The sequence below is a fragment of the Canis aureus genome, chromosome 12, assembly GCF_053574225.1.
Source record: "Canis aureus isolate CA01 chromosome 12, VMU_Caureus_v.1.0, whole genome shotgun sequence".
Taxonomy (NCBI): domain Eukaryota; kingdom Metazoa; phylum Chordata; class Mammalia; order Carnivora; family Canidae; genus Canis; species Canis aureus.
Genome location: NC_135622.1, coordinates 41,598,354 through 41,612,361, shown reverse-complemented (window position 1 = coordinate 41,612,361; position 14,008 = coordinate 41,598,354). Strand labels below are relative to the sequence as shown.

The 14,008-nt window shown below is 46.7% G+C and overlaps 1 protein-coding gene across 1 annotated transcript in view; it reads right to left on the bottom strand.

Annotated features, from left to right (window-relative positions):
- The window catches only part of ALK (ALK receptor tyrosine kinase), a 682,206-nt gene that overhangs the window by 313,214 nt on the left and 354,984 nt on the right, over positions 1-14,008 (bottom strand). The window lies entirely within an intron of this gene.

Genomic DNA, 14,008 nt, shown 5'->3' with positions numbered 1-14,008 from the left:
TGCCTGCAAGAGAAACTTGAGGATTCTCTACTGGAAAGGAAAGATGCAAATGGGCTTGAAAATGGTTTTGATGAAGTGCTCCAGCAGCCTCCCTGGTTGCTCACTTTAGGGTGCCTGGGGTTGAAACAGCAGGATGCAGCTGGTGGAAGAGTGAGCCAAGCTTATGCTACTTTGATGGGTAGAGGTTCCCAGATCTCTGAAGAGCAGGCCTCTGACCCCTTAGCTACTTAAGATCACCTGGGAAGAATGTGGCTCCAGATAATATGCTGTAGAAGAAACTAAAGTTGTTTAGCCTGGGGGGGAAGGAAGTTAAAAAGAAACATGAAAACTCTCCTGAAAGGAAGAAAAAACTGTCTTGTTAGGAGAAAGTAGGCTTGTTCTATGCGATTCCAGAGAAGAAACAAAAGATCAACTAGATAATGGTGAAAATCTGGTGAAACAGGAGAGGGAACTAACATATATTATCTGTTCAAATGAGTCTAGGTACCTTGTATGCATGTTCACAGTACGACTTCATAGGAAAATTGCAGTACTAAATGCAATCATATACCTCGGTGCTAAGAACACAGTAAGCACTCCACGTATATTAGCTATCATTGCTAAAAGCTCCTCCAAGATAGGTATTACTATTCCCATCTTATGGATGAGATATAGGAGGCTTGAAGAAATTAAACAAGTTTTTAGAGCCACTCAATAGCTTTTCAAGATTACAAAGGCAGTGGGTTGCTAAGAAGTTCTTCTAGCTGTGAGAGCCACCCTACAGTGGGGCGGTATGCTTTGCAAGAAGATGAGCATCCTACTTTTTGGAACCAGGTGAGCTGATGTCAAATGAGCTTTGGAAGAAGCTCTTGCATTAGTTTGTGGTGGGGACAAAGCGGTTGAATTCAATGCACTTTTAAGGTTCTTTTCTGGTTGATGAGTCTATGACTAAAATATTTTTCTAGTTCTGCTGGCTCAACTCTGCCTTTAACTCAAATTAGCATAAATAGTCATGTGGGAATGTGAAATTGGAGATGCAGTCACAGAGTAAGACCAAGGACTCAAGGACCATGGACAGACAGTGCAACATGAAAGTTTTTATTTTCATCTGGACTCTGGCTTTGCCAATCATCAAATGTCTTGACTCAACTCCACATACAACAAACCCGATGCCACCAGTACCCTGAACCCGTAGGGCACAGTCTTAAGTTAGACAGGGTGGTAGAAAGTTAATCAAGAAAGTTAATAGACAAGTGAGGATTTTTAGAAATGGAAATCAGCTGGGTATATTGAGAGGAGGCCCCACTGGGTACCAAGTGGCTCTCTAGGCAAAGTGACCAGAAAAAGAAAGTCCAGACGAAGGAATCACTCTGAGGATGTCGGGTAAAAATCCAATAGAATAAGGATTAGAATTTCCTGCAGTCAGGGAGCAATTTTAGTCCTGGGAGGGAATATTTAAGGAACAGTTGGAGAGACCACAATTGGAATTCATCTTAGCTCATCAAAAGAGATGAAAATCTCAACGGGAGTCTGTGTGCTTAAGTGGGAATGTAAAGACAAGTAAACTACAGAAAGGGAGAAATTGGGGGGAAAATACCAAGTAGAAGATTCTTGTGGAAGATAACATATAGGAAACATATAGGAAATTGCCTGGAAAACTGGAGTGGCTAAGACGATTCCATAGTAGACAATCAGGAAGCATGGGGACCATCTTGTTTCCAAGGCTGATGTATGTCAGCATTTGCCTAGCAGTGTAGGGGTGGTTAGGGAGACCAATGGAGATGATGCAGGCTGAGGACAGTTATTTTTCCTGGTATTGAGTGGAAGGAAGTGAGATGTTATGGAGGATAAAGATGGAATTTTGGTCAAGAGCTTTCCAGATGCATTTTTTAAAATTTTATTTATTTATTCATGAGAGAAAGAGAGAGAGAGAGAGAGAGGCACAGACACAGGCAGAGGGAGAAGCAGGCTCCATGCAGGAAGCCTGACGTGGGACTCTATCCCAGGTCTCCAGGACCACACTCGGGACTGAAGATGGTGCTAAGTCACTGAGCCACCCAGGCTGCCCGCATCTTTTTTTTTTTTTTTCTTAAAACCATATATTAAATTCTCAAAGAGTTTCTGCTCCAATTTATTTGGAGTTTGTTCATTTAAAAAACATTTCTTGAGCATACACTGCAAGTCAGGTTCCATATAAGGCAGTGGAGACACAGTAATAAATAATGTCCATCCCAATTCTTAGGGCGCCTCATTGGTGAGAAAGACATGTAAAAGAACAAAGGTGGTGTAGGGCTGAGAACACCAACGGAGATGTGAAACAGGCCACAGAAGTGGGTGCAAGGGATGATATAATCAACACTGCTGGCAGTGGGTCTGGAGTCCCAGGGAAGGCTTGGGTGCTAAGGGATTCTTTTCTGAAGGAGGGGAAGGATTGTACTTGGTGGTCAGAGAGGCGGAGAAGGAATGGGGGCTTGAAATCATTTGCTTCAGTGAGGGCAATTGTGAATAGCTTATTATAAATAAATTATGGGTCCAAAGAAATAGGGTAAGTCTAGATGGGGAGGGCCGGGTCAGGGTCATGTGTTATGCCTAGAAGGAGCTCGGACTTGATCCACAGGGTTTCCTGGAGGGTCTGAAGCATAAAATTAGCAGCCTGCCATGTTTACCTGCCAGTTCTCTCATCAAGTTCTCCACCAGCTCCTTTTTGGAACTTCCTAATGCCCAGGAGTCATCACTGAAGTTATTATTCTCAAAGACTTCAAGGAACATTCCACAGAATTAACAATACAACAGAGAACAAAATCTGAGTCTAGAAGTGGGGCCAGGAGGGAAACAACACAGCTCTTTCAAGATTCCCACTGTATACCTGAAGTTCTCCGGAGGGGTGTGGGGAGGCCCCAGATCCTCAGATAACCTGACGTCCTTAGGTGAATGGTCTCATTGGCAGTTCTCATGCCCCTTCACTGCATGCCTTCACTGCATGCCTTCCCTTTTCTCACCCTCACAAGACTTACCCATTGATAGAGGGAAAGCAATCAGCAATTGGAAAGCAGTGGGAACACACCTTCTTGGACCTTAGCAATGTGATGTAAGATCCTCTCAGGAACAGATACTGTACCAAATCTATGTGTTGATTTTGTAAAGCCTTTTAAATGCAAAGTCCCATGGTTGATATAGCTCTTAACTAAGGCTCTGAACCATAAGAAAATGCATTTCTGTTATAAAAACAAGGCCTGAAAAAAAAAAAAAAAAAAAAAAAAAAAAAAAAAAAAAACCAAGGAGTTTAGCTAGACATGTGAGTGTGGTACTAGAAGCAAAACAAAGGGGAAAAAAGGAAGCTCAGAAACAGGGAGGTTTACGTTGAGGCCTGGAATGAATACAAATATCAGAAAGGGAGACAGAACATGAAAGACTCCTAACTCTGGGAAACGAACTGGGGGTGGTGAAAGGGGAGGTGGGCGGGGGGTGGGGGTGACTGGGTGGCGGGCACTGAGGTGGGCACTTGATGGGATGAGCACTGGGTGTTATTCTATATGTTGGCAAATTGAACTCCGGTAATTTATTTAAAAAAAAAAGACAAAGCTGAGCTGGGCTGTTATGCAGCTCTCAGAGTTTCTGTTTTTGTTTTTGTTTTTTTAAGACTACTTATTCATGAGAGACACACAGAGAGGGACATAAACAGAGAGAGAAGCAAGCTCCTCATGGGGAGCCTGATGCAGGACTCAATCCCAGACCCCAGTATCACGCCCTGAGCTGAAGGCATACGCTCAACAGCTGAGCCACCCAGGCGTCTCTCATGGTATTTCTTTACTCATGTGCCATCAGGATTGGTGGTGTAGACTCTGCATTACAATGAAAAGAACAGGGAATTCCCTCTCCTGATTTTGCCTCCTTCACCACCAACAGAGACCTGGTGTCCCCAGGCAAGGGGACTCTGATTGGCCTAGAGCTTCAGGAAACAGGGAAGCAGGGACCATGTTACCTGGTTGGACTTTCTATAATCTTCTGCAGGCCAGACTTTCTAGTTCCTGTTCTCAAGGCTGCCTGCTTTCCAAAATGTGCTTCTTCAGTAGGCCAAGGTCTTAGAACTTTGCCCTTTATTTTAGATGGGAAGGACCACATATATACTACATGTATGTATACATACATACTATATGTAGCTAGGTATTTATGAAGAATAAATAGTGGTTAATCCTTATTAGTTGGTGACGGGGGGCCTGGAGCATAGCAAGAAGGAGTGTGGACTGCACAGCTAGACTGCCTGGCTTCAGATCTTGTTTGCTCCTTCTTAGCTGTGTGGCTCTGCGCAAGTTACTTAACCTCACTGAGCTTCAGCTTCTTCACTGTAAAATGCAAGTAATAAAACTACCTCCCTCACTGAGTGGCAGTGGGCATAATGTTAAATGATATGACACATGGAAGGCACTTAGAATAAAGCTTGGCACCATGGGGTAAGCACCAAGTAACTCTTCCACTCTCCTTGCTGTGGTCTCTGTGGTGAAGGGGGTGGAGGGCAATCCATGAGGAATAACTGCCCTATCTATTCTTTCTGGAAAGGAGGAGGTGGGGTGAGGGTGATAAGAAAGTCCTAGAGTCTGAACCAACTGTGACCAAAAAGTGTAAATAGCTTGTACCCTGAGTCCACTTGTTATGGGGTAGAAATCAGCTGCATACATGGCTTGTCTATAGGAATCTGGAGTCCTTGTTGGGGAGGAAGATACTACCACAGAGGGAGAGAAAATCAGAGAAGAGCCCAGAGCCAGGGTGAAATCTTTCCAGCACTTGTAGCAGGACATTTGCTACAGGTGGGGGAGGGGGCCCAAGGATGAGACTCCTGTTTGGAGACTGGCTTGGTGGGGAGAGGATGGGTACTGTTGCTACACAAGCCGGTGGCACATGTATGTGAAGTGTGAGCACTCTGAGAGACCAGAGGGGGGCAGGGTGGTTGAGGATGGTGCAGCCCCTACTCCTCAAGCTGCCAGGCCCTCACACATGGCCCCTCTGTGCATGCATGCCTTCATCTCATTTTCCACCTGACTGCTCCCCTCCTTCCTTCAGAGCCAGTTCAGGTTGTCTTCTCTGGGCCAGCTTGCCTACTGGCCACCAGCACACTCAGGATACACTTCTTCACACCCCTCTACAACACCCTGTGCACAAACCCATCATAACCCTGTTCCCACAGCATCATAGTTGTCCCTTGTTATCCATCACCAAACCTCACTGTGAGCCCCTTAGAAGGCAGGATGAACCACCAGAGTCTAACCAGTGCTTGGGACAGAGAACGACTCATAAATGTTTGTGGATGGAATCCATGACGGAATGAATGAGTAAATTCCTTGACACTAAATTCCGTCACCTAAATTCCCCCACCTAGTTTTAATATCTCCCTCCCCACTGGGAAAAGGTGAGGCTCAATAAACACTTCTTAGATGTGATGTGATTGTTTTTATGCATTTTGACTTCTTTTTGTATACAACAGACATTTATCATTATGGGATTTTCCAAGCTGCCATTCTCACAAGCCAAGGGGTTACAGGTATTCACAATTCTTTAATCTTCCTAGTGCCCAATCCATCAAATATCCAGGGCAAAGTGGGAAAAGGAAAGCAACCGGCTCAAAAAGCCCCACTACAAGCCTTGGGCTGTCAAATCTCGAAGGTCAAAACCGGCAGAAGCCGATGGTCTTTTCATTTATTTTTCTTGACGCCCATCAATGAAAGCAATCGTGAGTAAAAGTTGTACCTGCCAGGAAAGGAATTGTCCTTTGTACTTAGTGGCAACCTTCACAGTTGAGGTGCACTCTGACAGCTGCTTCCTGAGCCCCAGGGAGGATTATACATGTATCCCTGGGCGTGGGGTAAGGGTGGGAAGAAAATACCTTTCATCTTTTCATTGATTGGAGACTCTTCTGTGATCAAGATTGGGCTTTAAGTTTTAGACTCAGAGCTCTGGTTTAAGAAGAGCTGCTTCATAGACTGCCATAAATTGATCTGGTGTCCATTCACCTACCAAAGAACACCTACCTACTATGTGCTAGGTGCTGTGCCGGGCACTTTGAGGAATAAGAAGACACACAAACCTTAAGTCTCTACCTTCAGGGCTTGTGGCTCAGAATTAGATGACCAAATATGAGATGAGTCTTCTTGAGAAGAACTTTTCCTGCCTGGATGAGAATAGGTGTCCGTTTCCTCAGAGCCAGGCATGATGCCAGGGTTCAACTACAAGGCCTCCTTGTGGGAACAATAGGAGTCCCCCCACCCACCCCAAAAAGGAAAAGGCCCCAAAGGTATGTGCTTCTCTGTATATTATTTAGGACTAAGGGAAAATCATTGAACCTGAGATTCTGTTTACTCATCTATAAAATGAGGATGGTAATATATATGATACAGATCAGAGTGAAGATGGAATGAATTGATGGACTGGTGGTAGTTGATGCACCTGGTAACCTGAACAAGCACTGTACAGAGATTTGCTATGATTATTAACAGCATAGTATCTACCTCCTAAGAACGGATAGGAGAGCCTCAGCTCTGCTGTGAACCTGGGACCTAGATGAAAGTCAATACATCATATTCTGAAGAACAGAAAAGGATGATGGTTAGATGGATGGATGGATGGATGGATGGATGGATGGATGGTGTGGATGGTGGGGTAGATGGATGGATGGATGAATGGATGGAGACTCTCTCTGACTCTGGAAAACCCAGCTCTCTCTAGTCCAATCTGTAATCTTCTCAGTCCCCTGTGCCCTTGAAAGCCATAGTAATTCTAGAGAGAAAATAACAGATCTTTCTTGAGTAGACCCACTGGTGAAGACCAGTCCCATACATGGCCTTGGATTCACCCCATTGCTCCCTATGGGGCCACGCAGGCAGGATCAGGTCAGGGGTGGTCAACCTTGTTACTAGCATGTCCACTTATGAAAGGGCAATAGGACTTTCCACCCTGCACACAAGTGTATCTCACTTCTCCAAGCTTTCTTTTTAACTTCTGTCTTTAGTGTTTAAAAGTTACCAGCATAGGTGATCAACAAATTCAAGCTGAAGTATTAGCCATGATTCTTGATTTTTGAGGTATGCCATAATAATCCTTATGCTCCATTCTAAAAATACTGATGCTCAGAATCACTCTGCATGGGACTAAGCCATACAGATTTTGTAAAATGTGTGGTTCTGATTTATGCCCCCAAAACTTGAGACCTATCATATTAATGGCTTTAAGTCCAGGTGTTCTAGAGACGACTAGCATTTTAGTAGTTGCTTCAGTAATACTACTCACAGGGATGAGAAATATGGTGAATCCAGGCACAGCCAGTGGGACTAATAATTTGGGGCCCACCTTAGGGAACACAGCAGTCACTCTGAGAACACGGGGTATGAAATGGCTAACCTTGGCTGTCCTTGTGCCCACCCTCACACAACCCAGAGCAGCCTGGAGGAAGGCCGGCCCTAGGCCCCTTCAAGGGGCAGCCAGGAGTAGGGACAAAGCACCATTAGCACCTGCTCTGCATATCATCTAATTTCATCCTTGTGACAACCTCATGAGGTGTGCCAATTGTGACCATTTTACAGATGGGAAAGCTGAGGCTCATAGAGATTCAGAGACTTGCCTAAACTCACACTGGGTGGGAGCTACCTCCAAGCGCACTTAACACCCAAGTCTCCTGATCATGCTGTGCTCAGAGAACTCCAAACTGCATGACTGTTCCTAGGACCAGGTTACCTGGAAATATGCCCCTGACAAGCCTGGGTGTGAGTTTTAAGGCTTTAAAAAATTATCTTTAAAGCTTCTGAATGGCTCTCTCTTTTTAGTGTAAATCACCCAGACATTAAAGCCCTTATTGTATATTTATTAGTGTGTTATTCAGACCAAGGGGAAAAAGAGAAAAGCCGACACTCTGAATGACTTTGAAAGTGAGAAAATGCTGGGCCTGAAATTAAATCATTGTGGCACTGCCACTCGAGGGCATCAATTTCAATAAATGATCACCTTTTTTATTCCTGATCCCCTTTATCACACAGGGAGGATGCAAGGAGAACTTTGGCCGGAGCATGCTGAATGCCACAGGCCCCCACTTGCCCAGTGCTGGCCAGACCTGCCACACTGCCCCTGGGCCGACTGAAGTGAAACCCAGCACAGCTTGGCAGTCGGGCATCTTTGCCGGACCAAATGCCTCGTGGCCTCTTTCCATGTGGCCCTGCCCAGAGCCTCAACCTTGCTCAGCCTGTTGAGACCAGCGGGTCTGTTTACAGGACAAGTCAGGGTTGTATATGCTGGCAACAGAAGCCGTCTATGTCAGGAGAGGGGTACTGTCCCATGAGCCAGACTGGGAAGGTGAGGCCAAGAGCAGGACTCTGGGGTGCAGAACATCATTTCCTGCCCCCCAGTCCTGAGTAATCCCCTGACAGGAGGTGGCTGTCATTGCAGGATGGGGAAGGGTACAGGCTACAGCTGGAGTCTCCACTTTGGAGGGTGAGGAGCTGCAAATATGCGGGGGAGCCGGAACTGACTGGTGCCTCCAAGTCCACAAGTCAGTACCCCTTTGGGTTAGATGACTTTGGCAGGTCCTCCCATGAGGATGGTGCTGGCTTTAAAAGCTGGGATCTTTGGTCAGAACTGATTGGTTTAAACAAATGTGGTAGCTGTGTGGGTACCCAGCACAGACATGGGTTTTTCTTCGCCAGAGGAGGGTGGCTGCAGATTCTAAGCCAAGAGCAGTGAGTTTGAGGATTTCTTGATGCAGCTGTTCAGCCAGATAGACAGACGGGAGTACAGAAGGACGGGCTTTGGAAGGCTAACTTGGGCATGGGTCCTGGCTTTGCCAGCAGCGCGCACTTGCTCCCTCATCATATGACGTCATGCCTCTGGGCCTGGGCTCCCCCCAACAGGAAATTGACAGAGGAGAGGGAACTCATGCCTCCTCTGAAGGTTGGGGTTAAGATCCTGCAGAAAGGTGAAGCTTTGTGCTGAGGGGAGCCTTATTTCTCTGCCACCTTCTGGAATGAACCTTGGTTGTGCTGTGAAATGGCTCTGACAGCTTACCTTGGCTCAAGCCCAAGTATCACCAAATCCTTTAGGTTTAAAACATCTTTTCAAGTATTAGTAATTCAAATGATTGGCAACTTCTATCCCCTCAGGGGCCAATTCTTCTCTCCACACACTGTGTAGTTCTGGTCACACATAATCAAGTCCCTAGATACTGGAGACTGCTGGAGAAACCTGGGTGCTCGGAGAGGAAGGAAGACTTGTGGGTGTCCCAGAAGGAGGTGTGGAGGTACTCCCATAGCCCCAAACAGCCCCCAGCCCCCTGAGTCCAGGAGGGCGTCGATCTCACACCACCAACTGCTGCTGCTTTCCTCTTTCTTTGAAAACAGCTCTCAGCAGAAAGGCAGGGAAGCACAGGAGGCAGAAGCAGGGGCTCAGCTCAGCTTCTGAATCTTTCTGGGCCCCCATTTAAAGCCATCTGCACAAGCACAAGCTGAGTCTTCCTCGCTGGCTCGGATGCTCCTTGAAATCCATGCCCCTGTCATCTTCAACTGTGCCTTCCCAACACCTATCACACGGGAGGCACTCGATCCATGGATCGGATGCACTGGAAAGCATCTAGCGAAGCATCTAGCATGTGTTAAGTACCTACTACTACAGCTGGCACAGTGCAGACCATTTTCCTCATGCCATTTCACAGCTCACCACTTTAAACAGGGATTATCATATTCATTCAATGCATGGGGACTTTGTAACCTCTGACTTCTAGTTAAGATGTCCTATGCATGTTGGATTCTGTGGCCAGCAGGGCTGGGCTGTTTGACAGAGCGTTTCTCTGCTTCCTCACTCCTGTGGCCATTCTGGCAGGGCAGAGGAGCAGATGAGTAGACCGAGCACTCATCACTGTGTGTCTCCTGGGAGATCCCGGCCAAAGCCAGGTTGTCTTGGCGAGGGGCGGGCTCTCATGGCCTGTGATTCACTAGACCTCATGTACGTGGCTGCTTTCCAGGTGACAAGGAAGGGAGCAGCTGCTGGGGCTCCCCGACTGCCTTCCCTGTCTCCAGCATTTCCAGGCAGGCTGCTGCTCCCCCAGTGTTGCATCTTGTGCACACGACTCGGTTTCCAGAGAACTCAGTGGCCTCAGGCTTGTCCTTCCTCAGCCCACTCCTATGAGTTGAGCTCTACCCACCACTGTCATGACAACCTCCTCCCGTGTTACTACAAACGCTGAATGTTGTTTTGCAAAAGGTAGTCCCCAAACCATCATGTTCTGTTTTTATCACCACCAGGATTTAACTGTGTCCCTCTTACCACTCGGAGCACTATGTTGTGGGGGCATCTCCAACATTCAAGGGAAGGAGCTTCAGTGAGGCAAAATGCCCAAGATCTTGAAACCAAAGTGTTCTTGAGACTGGCACTGACCCCATAATCAGAAAGCAGATAACTCCCAGTCCTTTCTGATCCCCAATTCTGAGCAGAATAGAGCAGACTAGGGTATTAAATCATGGCCTTTCACGTTTGTATCCTGCTTAGTGAGCAAAACCCTTTATGTCTTCTATTACCTTGATGCACAGCACCATATGGGCAGGGCTAACATCCTTATCCCTACTTCACAGATGGGCAAACTGAGGTGTGGTAGGGGGTGGGATTCACCTGAAGTCATAGAGCTCATTCACGGAACATCCTTTAATTGACCATCAAAGGCTGGCCTTTTGAATGTCATGCCCCTGTATAGTCCTAACAAATAGAAAGTATCCAATGAATCTTGGTTCTCTGAACTGACTACTGGATGGTACACTGGGACCTAAATTCAGGGCTTTGATTCACAGTATACTAGTTTTTCTGTTGCACCACCTCAGCCTGATTGAGCTCTTCTAACAATGGGCATAAATAGTCTGAAGTCAGGCTGGTTGAGTACAGATCCCCTGCACCCTGTCTAGCTGGTGGCCTTGGGAAGGTTTTTTGAACTCATTGAATTTCCTCATCTGTGAAATTGAAAACAGTAACAATACCCATTCCACCATATTGTTGAGTATTAAATAAAAAAATGAATATAAGGGGCACAGTGTTGACTGGTTAGCACATCTAGGAGGTGTTAATAAGTGTTAGCAGTAGTTAGTATTACTCAGGCATAGAGACTAGGCCTTATATATCTTGGTAACCCAGGACCTAGTACAGTGGTTGGCACATAAACATGAGTATAGGGCTCAAGATACTTGTCTACCAACACTGACATTCATCATGTGACATGGAGCACATCACTTCCCCATCCTGGGCTTCATTTCCCATCCCTGTGAATTGGCAAATTTGAACCAGGTAAATCTCAGGGTTCCTCCCAGCTTCGAAATGCTAGCTATTTCAGTGGTTCTCAATGGGGGGCAATTTTTCCTCCCAGGGGACATTTGTCAATGTCTGGAGGCATTTTTGTTGCTATAACCAGGGAAGATGCTATTGGCATCTAGTGGATAGACACCTGGGAAGCTGGGGAACCATGCACAGGACGGTGCCCACAAAAAGAATAATCTGGTCCCAGATGTCAACAGTGCTGAGGCTGAGCAACCCAGATACAACTCGACACAGATACTTAGAGCTCTGTGAAGTATTGGACAAGTGCCTGTGCCCTGCAGCTTGCCAAGATGCCTGCGGCAGCAGAGCTTCTCCAGGCAGAGAGCAGTCTATGGCTGCTTCACCTTCAGCTGCCACCTCCTACCCTCACTACGTTGATTTTGTTACAGGTGGAGAGGTTGGCTCAGGCATCTTTACTTTCAGTTTGGAATCACTCCTGCTCATCCTCAAACTCCTAAGATGGCTCTTCCAGGGCTAGGGGAGAATGTGTCTGCACAGAGATGCACGGAGCCCAGCCTAAGGAAAAGCCCTTGTAGAAGTAGGGCCGTCCCAGGCAAAGCTACCCAGTCTTCAGGCTTGCCCCAGTACACCTGCTTCCCTTCTCCTGCCTCAACTCTCACTCTTGAGGGGGCAGGCCAACTCCGGCAATGGGAGAGTCACCTTGGGAATGCAATGCAATGGCCAGGAGAGGGACCTTGAGACTAATGGCAATGGCAGCTTCAGGGGAGGATCACAGCCTACCTACACTGTGCTGTCTTCCTTTCCTTATTCTCACTGTCTGTGAAGGGCAGGTTGCCATCACAGGTCCCCTGTGTTCGTCTGTCTCAAGGCACCAAAGAATCTGGATCATCTCTTTTTGTAAGATTCCTTCACTTTCCATTTCCTCTTTCCTGATCCTACCCTTTTGCCCTGAGTTTCTGCTGAGAGACTATGTGTTTTTTGGAAAGTGCAAGAATGAGGAAAGGGGAGACCTGGAATCCACTTTGGACCATATCACTTCCTATTTCCACTCTCTGCCTCAGTTTCAATGGGAAATTACAGGGTAGTTGAAAGGATAGGAAGACAAAGAGGGGAAACATATTTGCAAGCCCCCAGGGCTAGTCGTACAGAGGAGCTATGGTCTTCTGCCCATGCTATCCAGGGAACCAAGCCCTGCTACCCAGGAAGTGCTGAAATCCCTCTGGCACCCTTCCTTCACATGCATGCACATTCTAAGCCTGCATTTCAGGGAGACTCTCAATTCTCTATGTGACATCAATGAGTCCCAGCCCCCAACCACCACACTTTAACAAACTGATGGCATGAAGTCTTAGCAGCCCCGAGCAGCACCGGTTGTTCTCTGCCAGGCTTGGTGGGGGCAAGAGTACTGAATAAAGTCAGAATAAACAACTCACGAGGCTGGGCAGACACCTGCAGGATGGCAATGCAGCCGAGGCCAAGACCTGCCCTGCCCATGGATGGGAGGCCTTACCATCTGGACTTCTCACACGAAAGGTGGGCCATGCTGGAGGGAAGTCTGTCAGAGGACAGCTCATCCAAACGGTGGGCGTGCAACACATCCAACATTCCAAACTTCTGGTGGACAGAGTAAGAGTCACTTGGTGCTGGGACCCTGCCATATAGCCCAATGAGACATTGCAGAGGCCAGAAGATGGGTATGAGTTTAAGTATGGGGACAGCATCCTTCTTGAAGTCAAGGCTTCATTCCTGCTCCAGGTATGTAGTTCTTTGCAGCACAACTAAATATAGGTGGGTCAGTAGTAGGAGAGTAGGGTATAGGCTTTCCAGAACTTAATAAGAAGGCCATAGAGCTTTATTGGAAAAGCAGTAGACAGGTTCTACCTTCTTAACCCAGCACACCATGAAGGTGAAGGACAGGTAACATCATTGTCCAGATGGGACTCTCCTGAAAGGTATCTTCTTAGAGGGAAGCTAAGTCTAAGCTTCGATAGAAATTTGAAAGCTCTCTCATCCTCATTTATTACATAATAAGTATTTAGATGTGGGGCTCCTCAAAACTGGGGTCTTATGATGGTACATATTCCTATGGAATAAGGGAAAATGTATGCATAGAGGTAGGCTGGTTCAAGTTTGCTTTCCAATGCCATGACCTCTGGAGGCTCAGTGGATTGCTGAGTAAACAAGTGAGTATCTCCTGGAAGCTTAAGTTCACTGACATGGGCATCCTGTGTGACTTCAAGATTGTGTCAGCCTTAGAGGTTCTGGAAGAAAGCTTGTTCCAATTGCCACTGAACTGATACCACTGTGGTGTGCCTGACAAGTTCTGTTCTCAGGTCCTGCACTCCTGCAGGACCTGCTTCGGTGGCTACAATAGTTTGCTCTTTCCCTTACTGCCAAAGTTCTGCTGGTACAACCCAGCTTCCAGCATATTAAATTACTTTCATTTTGGCCTTTTAACACTCCCTTTGGCTGTTTTCTTCTTGGATCCATCTGTACTTTGGGAAATAAATATCTTTAACACCCACTCATTAAATGCCCACTCTGCCAGCTGGTCTTCTGGCCTCTGGAAGGACCACCAGCCTGAGTGGCCAGAGGACCCCACAGATCAGTGCCCGAGACACTACCTGGGGAATATTAGCAGTAATGGCTCAATCTGGACCCTACCTATTAAAGGACAATTGTGAGTTTTAAGTAGATGTCACAGACTCTGGAAATTTGCAGCCCAAAGCCAAGTGGC